The 14,380-nt window shown below is 41.4% G+C and overlaps 1 pseudogene; it reads right to left on the bottom strand.

The window, feature by feature from the left end:
• The window catches only part of LOC132870561 (NLR family CARD domain-containing protein 3-like), a 60,428-nt pseudogene that overhangs the window by 19,795 nt on the left and 26,253 nt on the right, over positions 1-14,380 (bottom strand).

Raw genomic sequence — 14,380 nt, 5'->3', positions numbered from 1 at the left:
CTGGTAATGAACTCATGTTTGCAAATGAACTGAATGACTTTTTTTGCAGGTTTGATTCTTCTTCCCACTTCAGTGATTGTGAAAATATAATCAACACCATTAACCCGTCCTACTCTGACAGAATCCTCATAACTGTCGAGGAGGTTAGGGGCGTCTTCCAGCGCAATAATACAAGGAAAGCCTTAGGGCCTGACCACAGCAGTGCTCTTATATTAAAAACATTCGCCAGGGAACTAGCCCTGGTATGGCAACCCATTTTTCAGCAGTCCCTGGACACCCATTATATCCCACTAGCATGGAAAACATCTCACATTAAACCTATCCCCAAAAAGAAATGCCCTAAAGAACATAATGACTATAGGCCAATAGCCCTCACATCAGTGATCATGAAGTCACTAGAAAAAATCATAGTCCAACATTTAAACAGACAGATGGGGGGACTTCAAGACCCCTACCAATTTGCATATAAACAAGGCCGTAGCACAGAGGATGCAGTGGTTGCACTGACACATATCATATCTAAACATCTAGATAAATCCAACACATATGCCAGGGCACTTTTTATTGATTTCAGCATTCAATACTGTTCAGCCAAACTTGCTTCTGTCTAAAATGATTAAGTTTCATATAAACCCCTATATTATTTACTGGTATTTTTCTTTTTTAACAAACAGGGTCCAGCTAGTTAAGGTTAATGACACACTTTCTTCTCCCATCACCACCAATGTTGGAGTTCCCCAGGGCTGCATAAGCTCTCCCAGGTTGTTCACCCTGTATACCTCGGACAGCACCACCAATGTGCCAAATCAATATCTTTTTAAATATTCAGATGACTCAACATTAGTCACTCTTTTCACAAAATCAGATGATGACTCTTTGTACCAAAACAATGTGGACTGGTTAATTGAATGGTGTGATAATAACTATCTTATCATTAACACAGTGAAGACAGAGGAGGTCATCTTTGGAAAACCTCCTCTCCAACATTCCAAAGTTAAAATCCATAACTCAGACATTGCTCAAGTCCTATCCTATAAATACCTTGGTGTCATGATTGACCAGAATCTGACATGGACTGACCACATAGAATTCACATGTAAAAAAATACAACAACGTATATATTTCTTGCGAAGACTAAGATCTTTTGGTGTCAGCGACCAAATAATTTTTTTGTTCTTTACATCTGTGATCCAGAGCGTTATGCTTTACTGCAGTACAGCTTGGTATAGCAGCCTCTCTGTCAAGGATAAAGCTAAACTCCAGCATCAAATAAAAATATGCTCTAAGATCATTGGGCAGCCCATAGCACACCTATTTCAGGAAGCTCACAATAAGAGTATGCTCAGACTGGCCACATGCATCTCCACTGATGCTACGCACGTCTTACACCAAGAATATCAATTATTACCTTCAAATAGGCGCTTCAGAGTTCCCTTCTTCAACCGCAATAGACTTAAACATTCTTTTATACACCAATCAATTCTTTTACTGAATCTGCAGCATGCACCAGCGAGCGTTTAATCCAATGTATTACACATGGTGAAAATTTCCCTCATGTTATGTATGGCTGTTTTTATGTATGTCTGTATGAAGGTTTGTGTCCTCCGTCTTGCCTTTACCCCTGACTATGGTGGTGGGTTATTGTACTGTTACTGTGATGTTATATGTGTGTGTTGTCCTCAAGCGAGTCTTGTTCAGGGATGTAAACCAAATTTCAGTGTAAACTGACAATAAAGTATTATCGTATCGTATACGAAATTTCAATCTGCATATAACAAAGCCTTTTGTCAAATTTGGTGAAATTCCTCCAAATATTGTGAGAGGAGTTGGTGTCAGAAGGAAAACACACCTTCATGAAATTGTCAAAGTACAAGGTTGTTAATCAAGAGCCACAACTCTGGTAAAATACGACCAAATTTAACAAAATAACAATATGCGTACTACTGACACATAAGATCTTTTACCAAATTTCCTGAAATTCCTCCACAAATTGTGAGAGGAGTTGATGGCCAAAGGAAAACACATTCTCATAAAATTGTGAAGAGTATAATTTTGTTAGGCGGCACAGTGGTGTAGTGGTTAGCGCCGTCGCTTCACAGCAAGAAGGTCCGGGTTCGAGCCCCGTGGCCGGCGAGGGCCTTTCTGTGTGGAGTTTGCATGTTCTCCCCGTGTCCGTGTGGGTTTCCTCCGGGTGCTCCGGTTTCCCCCACAGTCCAAAGACATGCAGGTTAGGTTAACTGGTGACTCTAAATTGACTGTAGGTGTGAATGTGAGTGTGAATGGTTGTCTGTGTCTATGTGTCAGCCCTGTGATGACCTGGCGACTTGTCCAGGGTGTACCCCGCCTTTCGCCCGTAGTCAGCTGGGATAGGCTCCAGCTTGCCTGCGACCCTGTAGAAGGATAAAGCGGCTAGAGATAATGAGATGAGATGAGATAATTTTGTTAATCAAGGGCTGTAACTCTGGTAAAATGTGACCGAATTTAACAAAGTTACAATATGAGTATTACTGACATATAACAATGCCTCTTTTCAAGTTTCATGAAATTCTTCACCAAATTGTGAGGGGAGTTGATTTCAGAAGCTTCCTTGGAGGACAGAAGGATGGACATCACCACAACATAATGCCCCTTTGGGCCTTTCGGCCAGCAGGGGATTAAAAAAGAAAAAAAGTCATATGACTTTGAAAATACTGCTAGGATTTGTTGAAATTGACAACAAAATCAGAGCACGCCAAAATCACTCGAGTGGCATAAAATACCCTCAGACCCCAAAGGGTTAAAAGCAAATACTTCAGTAAAAATTCCACTGAACAACTTTCATTTAGATTGGAGTCACATCTGACCAAGAGGATCCAGAGATGGGGACTCGAGTCTGAGACTCAAACTCGAGTTGCACTTAAGTCGCACAAACAAAGACTTGAAACTTGACATTAGACTTGCCCTCAATGACTTGAGTCTTGACTTGGACTTGCATGTTGTGACTCGTGAACAACGTTCATTTCACAGAAGTATTTATTTCATTATTTCATGTCTGTAAAGATTCTCAGTCATCCAGGTCATAGTAACTGTGGGTGGTAAAAGAGAGCAACTGGACTTGCTTGAAGATTCTTGAAGACGTTTCACCTCTCATCCGAAAGGCTTCTTCAGTTCTGTCTGACTAGTAAGGAGTATCAGGTATTTATCCTCTCATGGATGAAAAGCTCATCTAATGTGTCGTTGACACCTATAACATTGCCAAACACCTAGCCACCATCCTGGCTCCTCTTGTTGGGAATACGCTACATCACATCCAAAACTCCCAAGATTTTGCTACTAAAGTTGCAGACCTCAAACTAGACTTAGATGAAACCATGGTTTCTTACGATGTCACGTCTCTTTTCACCTGCATTCCCACCGCAGAAGTAGTCGAATCTGTTAGAAAACGACTCCTTCAAGACAACACCTTACTGGATAGAACGAACCTCACCACGGACCAGATTTGCACCCTGCTTGACCTCTGCCTGACTACCACTTATTTCCAGTTTAATGAAAGTTTCTACAGAGAGAAGCATGGATGCGCCATGGGCTCACCGGTGTCCCCTATTGTGGCCAATCTTTACATGGAGGAAGTGGAACATAAAGCTTTGACCACTTTTTCAGGAGTTGCTCCCAGCCACTGGTTCAGATATGTGGATGACACCTGGGTTAAAATCAAAACCCATGAAGTGGAAGCCTTCTCTAAGCACATCAATACAGTGGATATCAACATCAATTTCACTCGGGAGGACGTCAGTGGGAATAATCTAGCCTTCTTGGATTGTGATGTACACATTAGACAAGACAGAAGCCTACCAGAAACCCACACACACAGACCAGGACCTACTCTTCGACTCTCACCACCCACTGGAACACAAATTGGGGGTCATTAGGACCTTGCAACACAGGGCTCAGAACATCCTTACAATGGTAGAGGGAAAAGAGAAGGAGCAGAATCACATCAAGAAAGCACTTCAGAACTGCAGGTATCCCAACTGGTCTTTCTTCAAGAGCAGAAAAAGGAACATAACGGACAAGGAGGATAACAGGAACAAACGTAAGAACATTGTCATTCCCTACATTTCTGGTCTATCTGAGAAACTCAGGAGGATCTTCTACAAACACAACATTCCAGTACATTTCAGACCCAGTAACACCCTGAAGCAGAAACTGGTCCACCCTAAGGACAGAATAGCCAGACACAAACAGGACAACGTAGTGTATGCAATTCAGTGCAGCGAGGAATGCACGGACTCCTATATTGGGGAAACAAAACAAACGCTTCACAGGTGTATGGCTCAACACAGGAGAGCCAGTTCCTCAGGCCAGGACTCTGCTGTCTACCTTCATCTTAACAACAAAGGACACTCGTTTCAGGATTGCAATGTACGCATTTTAGCCAGAGAGGATCGCTGGTATGAGCGAGGAGTTAAAGAAGCCATTTTTGTCAACCTGGAATGGCCATCACTGAACAGAGGTGGGGGTCTAAAGGCCAATTTATGCTGACAACCCAGTCCTCGCAGATGGCGTCGCAGATGGCGTCTGCAAAGCCCCCCCTTCGCAGACGCTCTGCGCGCACCTCCCAAAAATTGTGACCACCGCAGACAGCCTCGCAGATAAGAGGGCTCTGATTGGTCCACTCTACATCCGCTGTACACGCACTTCCGCTTCCCGGTTTGTTTTGTTTTCACGAGCGCCATTTTTAAAAACACAAGCGAAGATGGAGCAGCATGAAGAGCGGTTGATCGAGGAAGTGAGGAAGTACGTACATCTATACGACTCCAGTTCTAGTCATTATAAGGACAGCGCATACTCCAATAATTCGTGGAGGGAGATATCGCAGAATCTGGGCATGAATAGCGATTTCGCGACCCCTTGCGTTGTGGCGGTGAATAACACCGCGCACGCCTATTATTATTACTCCCCGCTCAACGATAAATTACAACTGTCTGCGAAAAGCTATCTGCGAAAGCCTTATCGCAAGAGCATGCAGAGGCCCTAAGACATTTATCAGCTACCTACAATGCAGTCCTTGGCACACTTCCCAGGCAACTGAATGCACACCAAAACCCAGCTGTTTTCAGTGACTCACAGGAGTACAGAGAGAATCAGTATTCCATTGATCACCTTAGGCCCTGTTCACACGGCAACAGATTCAGGTGACTCCGATACAATTGCTTATCGTTTAGGCCTGGCGTCCACATGGCACCGGCGTTTTGGGTGCCCAAAATGCAATCTTTTTGAGAACGGGTTCCAGAGTGGAAAGATCTGGCAACGTTGCCGTTGTGAAGTCGTCTGGATGAGTAGAACGGATTTGTTTACGATGACGTCACAACCACATGACTGTGAGTGCTTCACGCCAGGTAGAAGTGTAACGAATATCACCAGGAAAAAGCCTTACAGAGCACTAGTGAGAGTGAAACACGAGCTTGGATATTATTATTATTATTATTATTATTATTATTATTATTATGTTCAGTGTTAGTTCACAGTAGTAATGCAAGAAGCAGAATAGTGACAGTAATAGTGAAGCAAAAACATGCAATTGTACAAACACTGCAGCTCTACAGCAAAATATTCATTCATGAAATGGTCTGATTCTTAACACCAGTAGTGCCAATGATCTTCTCATTGCGATGCGATGCGAGTTGTCAACAAATCCTATAACTTGGTTCATGAAACGCGCTTACAAAATATTTTCACTGTGAATATTTATTGTGTAATGGTGCAAAGTGAGAGAGAGAGAGAGAGAGAGAGAGAGAGAGAGAGAGAGACTCTGCCCTTAGGGCAGAGTCAATCCCGCCAGCAAAAATAGGGAAAAAAAGGAGCGATCTCACCTCTTCAGATGTTGATTTAAGTCCGACAATACATTCCTCAAAAAGGGCGTAGAGGAGCAAATTAATCCATCAACGTATAATAGTGTAGCATTCAATTTATTCCGGACCATTAAAGACGCCGCCTTCCGCGTAGAATCATACGTCATCCTCGCCGCCATATTGGAGAGGTCAAAGCGGAGAATAAAGATTAGCTGCGTTTAACTGTACCAACAGGTTTACCGTCCAAACGAGATCACATGGGATTACCTTTCACAGCTGAGACTGGAAAAATACTTTTCATTGTATTTGGTCATTATAATATAATTTTACGAACAGATTTTCCTGACTTTGTGGCTAATATGAAGCCTCGCACATAATAGTTTATGCGCATGCGTCCTTACTTCTTCTATTGTTCTGGTGTCTCCGAAGGGACCGTCTTACAGCGCCCCTAGAGGTGTGGCATGTGTATTGCATCGTTTTCAGCAAGCATTGCGTTGCCATATGGACCTGATATTTTACTGATTGTTGCCCATTTGGACGCGATATATTTTTAAATAACATCTCGTTGCCGTTGTCGTGTGGATGTAGCCTTAATGGGCAATCCATTGATCACCCTAACGATTCTCGAGGCCGTTCACATCCAGCCCCCAGTGACCCACACCAACAGGATGACTCAACGACACCTTAGATGAGCTTTTCATCCATGAGAGGATAAATACTTGATACTCCCTACTCGTCAGACAGAACTGAAGAAGCCTTTCGGATGAGAGGTGAAACGTCTCCAAGAATCTTCAAGCAAGTCCAGTTGCTCTCTTTCACCACCCACATTCATTATTTCAGTTTTTCCAATGTGTTGCCTAGCCTTATGGGAAAATCAGAGGCAGATTGAATATTTCCCTCCCTTGATAGGCTATTACGCGCAACGTAACGCATGCGTGCAGCCACAGATTTCAAATCAACACTGACCATGGTGATGGCAAGTTCACCTGGAACTGTGCCATTTGTTATTGCATTTGGATATAAAGCCTTCACACAGACAGCTAACAAGCGAACAGCCACTTGCAAAGTGTGTGGCATCAGGATAAATGATGCCGGCTCAACTACATCCAACTTTATCAGGCACCTCAGAACGCACAAGGATAGGTCAGTTACTTGGTTAGGTGAAACAAAAATTTAGCGTGTATGGACAGATAACATTACCACTAGCAAACTAATCGAACCACAGATTACATGCAAATTATAGATTTATTGTTACCCGCCCGACGTTAGGGTTTTATTTGATTAACATCTCACCATGTTTGAGCCTACTATTATACTCTGCTACCTGTACCAGATAGTGGCAGAGTAGGCTATATGGATGTAGTTCATGGATGTAGCCTAACGTTAATCTTATGTATTAATCGCGGTTTCAGAATAGGCTACTGTTATGATCTGGTAAAACTACATTCAGCTCCCCAAGTGTTTATTCAGAAAAAATATTAAAACGCATTTCTTTCAGAACGTCTATCACAAACATACTGTTGGCCTATTCCATTGCATTATTACTGTTAGCCTAATATTGCTCTGGAGTAAATGTCATATTTAGGACAAACTGAATGTATACAAAATAGCTGACTGGATTTTACTGCAAAAATGCAATATGGTATAAAAAAATATTGCAGCAATGCAGTTAATATCAAATAACAGCAGGGTTTTTAATTTTGAAGGTACATCCACATATAGTATTTTGTCTATAAGCAACATTAGCTTTATCATCCATATTTTATAAATGGGGGCGGCACGGTGGTGTAGTGGTTAGCGCTGTCGCCTCACAGCAAGAAGGTCCGGGTTCGAGTCCTGTGGCCGGCGAGGGCCTTTCTGTGCGGAGTTTGCATGTTCTCCCCGTGTCCACGTGGGTTTCCTCCGGGTGCTCCGGTTTCCCCCACAGTCCAAAGACATGCAGATTAGGTTAACTGGTGACTCTAAATTGACCGTAGGTGTGAATGTGAGTGTGAATGGTTGTCTGTGTCTATGTGTCAGCCCTGTGATGACCTGGTGACTTGTCCAGGGTGTACCCCGCCTTTCGCCCGTAGTCAGCTGGGATAGGCTCCAGCTTGCCTGCGACCCTGTAGAACAGGATAAAGCGGCTAGAGATAATGAGATGAGATGAGATTTTATAAATGGATTTATATGTTCATCTTCAGGTTTGCAGAATTCAGCAAAGCAAAGACAGGGACCAGTGAAGAGGGACAGAGCAGCATTGAGTCTTTCTTGGTTCAGACGAGAGGTGTGCAAGTATACCACCAGGGTCATCCTAGACAGAGGATCATCACTGAATCAATAGTCAATGACCTTGTCATTGGATGCAATTTGCCCCTGTCTTTGATTGAACACCCCAACTTCAGGAAATTTTTGTCAGTGACAGAGGAGAGATATAAACCAGTAAGTCGATGCACAGTTACAAGACGTCTGAGTGATCTAACATCAGAGAAACAGGCCTCTATCGAATCAAAACTAGAAAAGACAGGCGCTGTGGCTGTGACTGTGGACATTTGGACAGACAGGACCATGTTAGACCTTAAGAATGAAAAGGCGACACAACATAATACATTTGTTAATGTATCCTGTGGTATTTTTTTCAAAATATATTTATCAAGTTCAAACAAAGCTTTCATGTTTCTTCACATTACACATTGAAATAGCCCTCCTAGGTTACCATGCTCTGATCAGTTTTGATATTGTGTATAATAGCCTAATAGATGATAAAGTACAGTAAATGCTTTCAATCCAAAACATACAGAAATGCAGTATCATCTCAGATAGCATCTAATGAGAGAATGTTAATTTCAGTCATTTGAGACTTGACTTGGACTTGGGACAAAAGACTCGAGACTTGACTTGGCATTGACTTGGACTCGAGTACAAAGACTTGAGACTTGACTTGGCATTGCCCATCAAAGACTTGAGACTTGACTTGGAAAAAATGACTTGTGAACATCTCTGGGAGGATCTTGGTCAAATGTGACTCTTCTAAGCACCTTCTCCATTACGGTTATTGTACTGTATTTGCACTACTGCTATTTTGTACATTGATTTTAGAGTGTATTTTACCGATATTATCTATATTTCAGAAATAAATTTTGTTTTTTCTTTTTTTAATATAAATATTTTTATCTGATTTTACAAGGTGAGAGAGAAACAGCATTTCGATTCTCCTATATGTCCTGGACACACAGTGACTTGACAATAAAAATCTTTGAATCTATACTTTCACTCAACTAATGGAGTTGTGGATTTTGCCCTCCTCTGTCCCAAAGTGAGTTTCTGTCAAAGTGCTTTCAGTTTCTCTCTTTCTAACAATAGAACAGTTATATTCAGCTTTACTTACACTGCTCTTCTGGATGCTGCAATCACAGGCATCACCTTCACAAGAACCTCATGGGTTATCTTCCCTGGAGTGATATATTTACTCAGGTCAAACTCCTCCAGCTCCTGTGCTGAAGTCAGTAACACAAACGCCAGAGCAGACCACTGTGAAGGAGAGAGTTCACTTTGTTTCCCAGATTTCAGGTAGCGTTGGATTTCCTCCACGAGAGAATCATCACCCAGTTCATTCAGACAGTGGAACAGATTGATGGATTTTTCTGCAGGAAGAGCTTCACTGATCTTCTTCTTAATGTACTGAACTGCTTCCTTTTTGCTCTGGGAGCTACTTCCTGTCTGTGTTACTAAGGCATGTAAGAGCTTCTGATTGGACTCCAGTGAGAGACCCAGAAGAAAGCGGAGGAACAGATCCAGATGTCCAGTCTGACTTTTTAAGGTCTGATCTACAGCACTCCTGTGTACATCTGAAATTGTCTGAAAGGACCAAATCTGATTAAGAACATTTCTTATTTTTTTATACATTTTTCTTGTCCAGGAATTATCCTGATCAAGAACATTTCTCTTTTTCTTCAGGAAGGTCAGATGGACATACAGAGCTGCGAGATGTTCCTGAATGCTCAGATGAACAAAGCAGTACACTTTACTCTGGTGAAGCCCAGGCTCCTCTCTGAAGATCCGCGTACACACACCTGAGTACACTGCTGCTTCTGTCACATCAATGCCACACCCTCGCAGGTCTTCCTCATAGAAGATCAGGTTGCCTTTCTTCAGCTGCTCAAAAGCCAGTTTTCCCAGTTTCAGCAGCATTTCTTCATCACTCTCCTGCTTCTTTGAGTATTTTTCTCTGATGACGTTTGTCTGAATGATGAAGAAGTGTGTGTACATTTGAGTCAGAGTCTTGGGGATCTCTCCACTCTCTGCTTCACCCAACATTCTCTCGAGGACAGCGGCTGAAATCCAGCAGAAGACTGGGATGTGACACATGATGTACAGGCTTCTTAATGACTTCAGGTGTGTGATGATGTTCTCGGCCAGGCTCTGATCACTGACCCTCTTCCTGAAGTACTCCTCCTTCTGGGGGTCATTGAACCCTCGTACCTCTGTGACTCGATGGACGTACTTGGAGGGGATTTGATCAGCTGCTGCTGGTCGGGAGGTGATCCAGATGAGAGCAGAGGGAAGCAGATCCCCTTTGATCAGATTTATCAGCAGCACACGCACTGATGCTGATTCAGTTACATCACACACTCTCACTGTGTTCCGGAAATCCAGAGGGAAACGACACTCGTCCAATCCATCAAAAATGAACAGAACCTTTTCCAACCTGGACATTTCTGTTTTTTTTGTTTCCTTAAAACAGACATGAAGGAGCTTCATCAGACTCAGTTCTTGGTCCTTCATCAGATTCAGCTCTCTGAAAGGAAGTGGAAATATGAGGGGAACGTCCTGATTTGCTTTCCCTTCAGCCCAGTCCACAATGAACTTCTGCACAGAGACTGTTTTTCCGATACCAGCCACGCCCTTTGTCACTACAGTTCTGATGGGTTTGTCTTCTTCAGATAAGGGCTTAAAGATGTCGTTGCATTTGATTGGTGTTTCCTCTGTTGTTTTTCTCCTGGACGCTGCCTCGAGCCGTCTCACCTCATGTTCTTTATTGACGTCTCCACTGTCTCCCTCTGTGATGTAGAGCTCGGTGTAGATCTCATTCAGGAGCACTCGGTTTTCCTGCTTTATTATCACTCCATTTAAACACTGAAACTTCTCCTTCAGATTTAATCTGAACTTTTTCTGGAATTCATTTACAGCAGGAGATTCTGGGGCGTGTCTGTGAGACGGGGTGAAATAAGAAGACGTGGTGAGACCGAGGCTCCAATTATTACAGTTTAACATCACATTTTTTCTGACTGGTTTCCACAGATAACCGTTCTTCATGATGCCAACACGATGGATTTACCTGATTTGACTGTATGTTTTCTATAATCTAATCCTGTAGATAATAACAGCAGAGAGGTTTATAATACCAGAGCGTCAGTGTCAGTCATGGCGTTGGGTTTGATCTTACCCTGTATCTGTGATGAAGATCTTTTCTCTTCTGTCTCCTGCCTTCTGTAAAACACTGGGAACAAAAATAGTTTCTGTTAAAGACAAGAACTTTAATCCCTTTAATAGGGCAATTCCATGTAAATGTCAACCTCACCATGCAAAAATAAAGCAACATGTAATACATCAAAACCACTCCCAGAGATCTCACCTAGGCCTGTATTTTACAGATGTGAATAAGTTGAACCAATTTGTAACCAACCTAATATGTCACTGTCAGTCTTTCTTTCTTATAATGTAAACGCCAAGCTAAAATCAACTTTGATCATGTACAATTCTATATTATTGCCACAAGCCACAGAAATGTATGCTAAAATCCACAAAACAGCAAAACAATAGCCATCCTAAATATTATTTAAGAACTTTGATAGTTTTAGCTGATATTTAGAGAGTTTTTCAAAGGGTTATGGTGGTTAAATTGCTGATTTTCTAAACATATGCCATGTCTATTTCAGACGCATCACATCCATAAAGGAATTTCGTCACATCCATAACGCTGACTTTTCCTTCCGAAACTCTGCATGAAATACAAAATATTTTAAACAAATATTTTTTAATATTCACCTTGGACCCCTCTATCAAACGGATATCTCTATTTCGACATTAGGTTTACAATTTCACAGAGTTTGATAAAAATGTACAGTCACCCAAGAAAAGTGATACTTTTTCTGTCACATCCATAACGCATCTTTTATTGGCATTTTCTGGTACGCCCTAGATGTACTATGGGAATTGTTCTTGTTCTATCACTTCTCCAGTATGGTACAGCCTTAAAATATGCAACACCTGTTTAAATACTGGGAGACAATAAAACATGCACTGGGTCATTTGTTGCCATTTTGAGTTCAAGTGTCACGTCCATAACGCTGGAATTGCTCAATACTACAATCTAAACTTTAGCGCTAATTTTACTGCAGTTATTCTTTGAGTGCAGTAACATTTCGAGAGCACAGTGCTCAATACAACATGACAAAAATATTGATTGAACTGGAGAAAAAATATCTGCCCGGTTTTAATTTGAGTTTTTCTCATTTTTCCTTCCTATAAGGTCAGTAGGGATGGAACAGAACATCACCTCATCACGCAGAATGAACAGATCGTGTGTTTTAAATGGATCCTAAAGCAGATGTGTATTTTTAGGAAAGCCGTCCAGACATCAGCGGTTTCAGAATTTAGGGGAATAAAAGGGTCCAAGGCAGAGAATAGGAGGGTATATAATTAAAAAGGCTGAAGCCCTTCACCGTGAACCAAAGGCGAGAAAAATGGAAAACTGGGTTTATCTGAGACACAGTTCAGACATTTGGGGAGGAATTTCCAATTTATTGTAAACAGCAAAATAGTCTGAAGTGATGGGAATCAATACTAAACATTTAACAGAACTGCCATATAGTAATGAATCAAAAAGAAATTTGACAATGCAAAACTTTATATATTTTTGTTTACAAAATCAAGTCACATTTACAATAACTTGATCTTGTAAACATCAAAAATATAAGTTTTGTTTAGTCAAATTTCTTTTTGATTCATTATTCAATTTCTGAACATTCTGAGTATTGATCTAATCCTAAAGCTTCTAGAACAGTGTGTAGTGAGATCAGGTACTGAACCTGATTCAGGTTTTTATATGTTCTATCTTCCCCTTTATCCTTCTTTTCTTTGAAAGGACCCGCTCTCTTGCCTTTTATATAATATATATAAGCCTGTGATATCCCCTTTATATTAAGGAGGTTCAGAGTTCAAAAGATTTTTCAGATATTTTGAAAAAATATATGAATTAATTTATCACAGTATTTTTATGTGGCATTGCACTATAAGTTATAATAAGTGAATCTATATTCATCTGATAACGAGTCACAGTTCCTGCAACTGGACAAAAACAAATGCGTATAAACTCATATTTATCATTTTAACGATTACCGTTAACATTAACTGCATGACAGACGTCGAGTCTCGATATGTGACTCCCCTCCAAGGATACACTGCATTCCATCACAAGTCAAAATGTAAACAATGTCAATGTGCCAAGTGGGCGGGTTTAACCCAAAACTGGCCGTATACAATAATGGGATAACAATTGAGATATATAATTTAATATTTAGCTGACCAGCATTTCTACATTGACCCAGACACAGACGTATTTGGGGTGGATCCAAGAAAATGGGGGGGTTCAACCCGGTCAGGCCAGGGGTCCGGGGGGCTGTCAGAGTCCCCTGGATACTCTGCAGTCTTTAAATGTCCAGAGATGCATTTTGAGCTGTCAGAGACATGTTGTGAATGAAATCTCTTAAAGAAAATGACCATAATCAAAAATATTTAAAAACTAGGAACTTTCAAAATCATTTTATTAGTCACTGAAAATGATATTGTCAGAGTTGGGTCATTCCATGTCAAATCTCCGAATGCTCCCACTCGACCATCTCAGATTTGGCTGAAAAAATTCCAGGAGGTTCACACACTTCCCAATCGGAAAAGTCCCAAATTTTAGCTCCCAATTCCTTATAGTTTTGTCATAAAAAATATTTTTGCAACTAATCTTGGACCCGTTTTGAGCAGTTTTTTGGGGAGCCACTTTGAGATTGCTGTATCTAAAAGAGTATTTAAGCTAGGTCCTTCAAATTTTCAAGGGTTAAAATCTGGCACCAGTATTTGTAGAATATGGACTTTTACATGTGCGCTTTTGGTTTATCATAGAATTCTGGGGGCTTGAATTTGCTCGGAAATTCTACACTACACTCTGTGGCAGCATATTTGAAGGACTGTGGAAAGTACAATTTCAAAGACAGAGGCTTGATATTGCACATACACCTTCCCATATATACTGTGTACTTTGTATTCTAAAACTGCCCCTCTGATGAGCGGTTTGGAAGATCTCATCTCATCTCATTATCTGTAGCCGCTTTATCCTGTTCTACAGGGTCGCAGGCAAACTGGAGCCTATCCCAGCTGACTACAGGTGAAAGGCGGGGTACACCCTGGACAAGTCGCCAGGTCATCACAGGGCTGACACATAGACACAGACAACCATTCACACTCACATTCACACCTACGCTCAATTTAGAGTCACCAGTTAACCTAACCTGCATGTC

Source organism: Neoarius graeffei, chromosome 22 (assembly GCF_027579695.1).
Source record: "Neoarius graeffei isolate fNeoGra1 chromosome 22, fNeoGra1.pri, whole genome shotgun sequence".
NCBI lineage: Eukaryota > Metazoa > Chordata > Actinopteri > Siluriformes > Ariidae > Neoarius > Neoarius graeffei.
The sequence above is the reverse complement of the archived record's forward strand: the minus strand, read 5'-3'. Positions and strand labels throughout refer to the sequence as shown.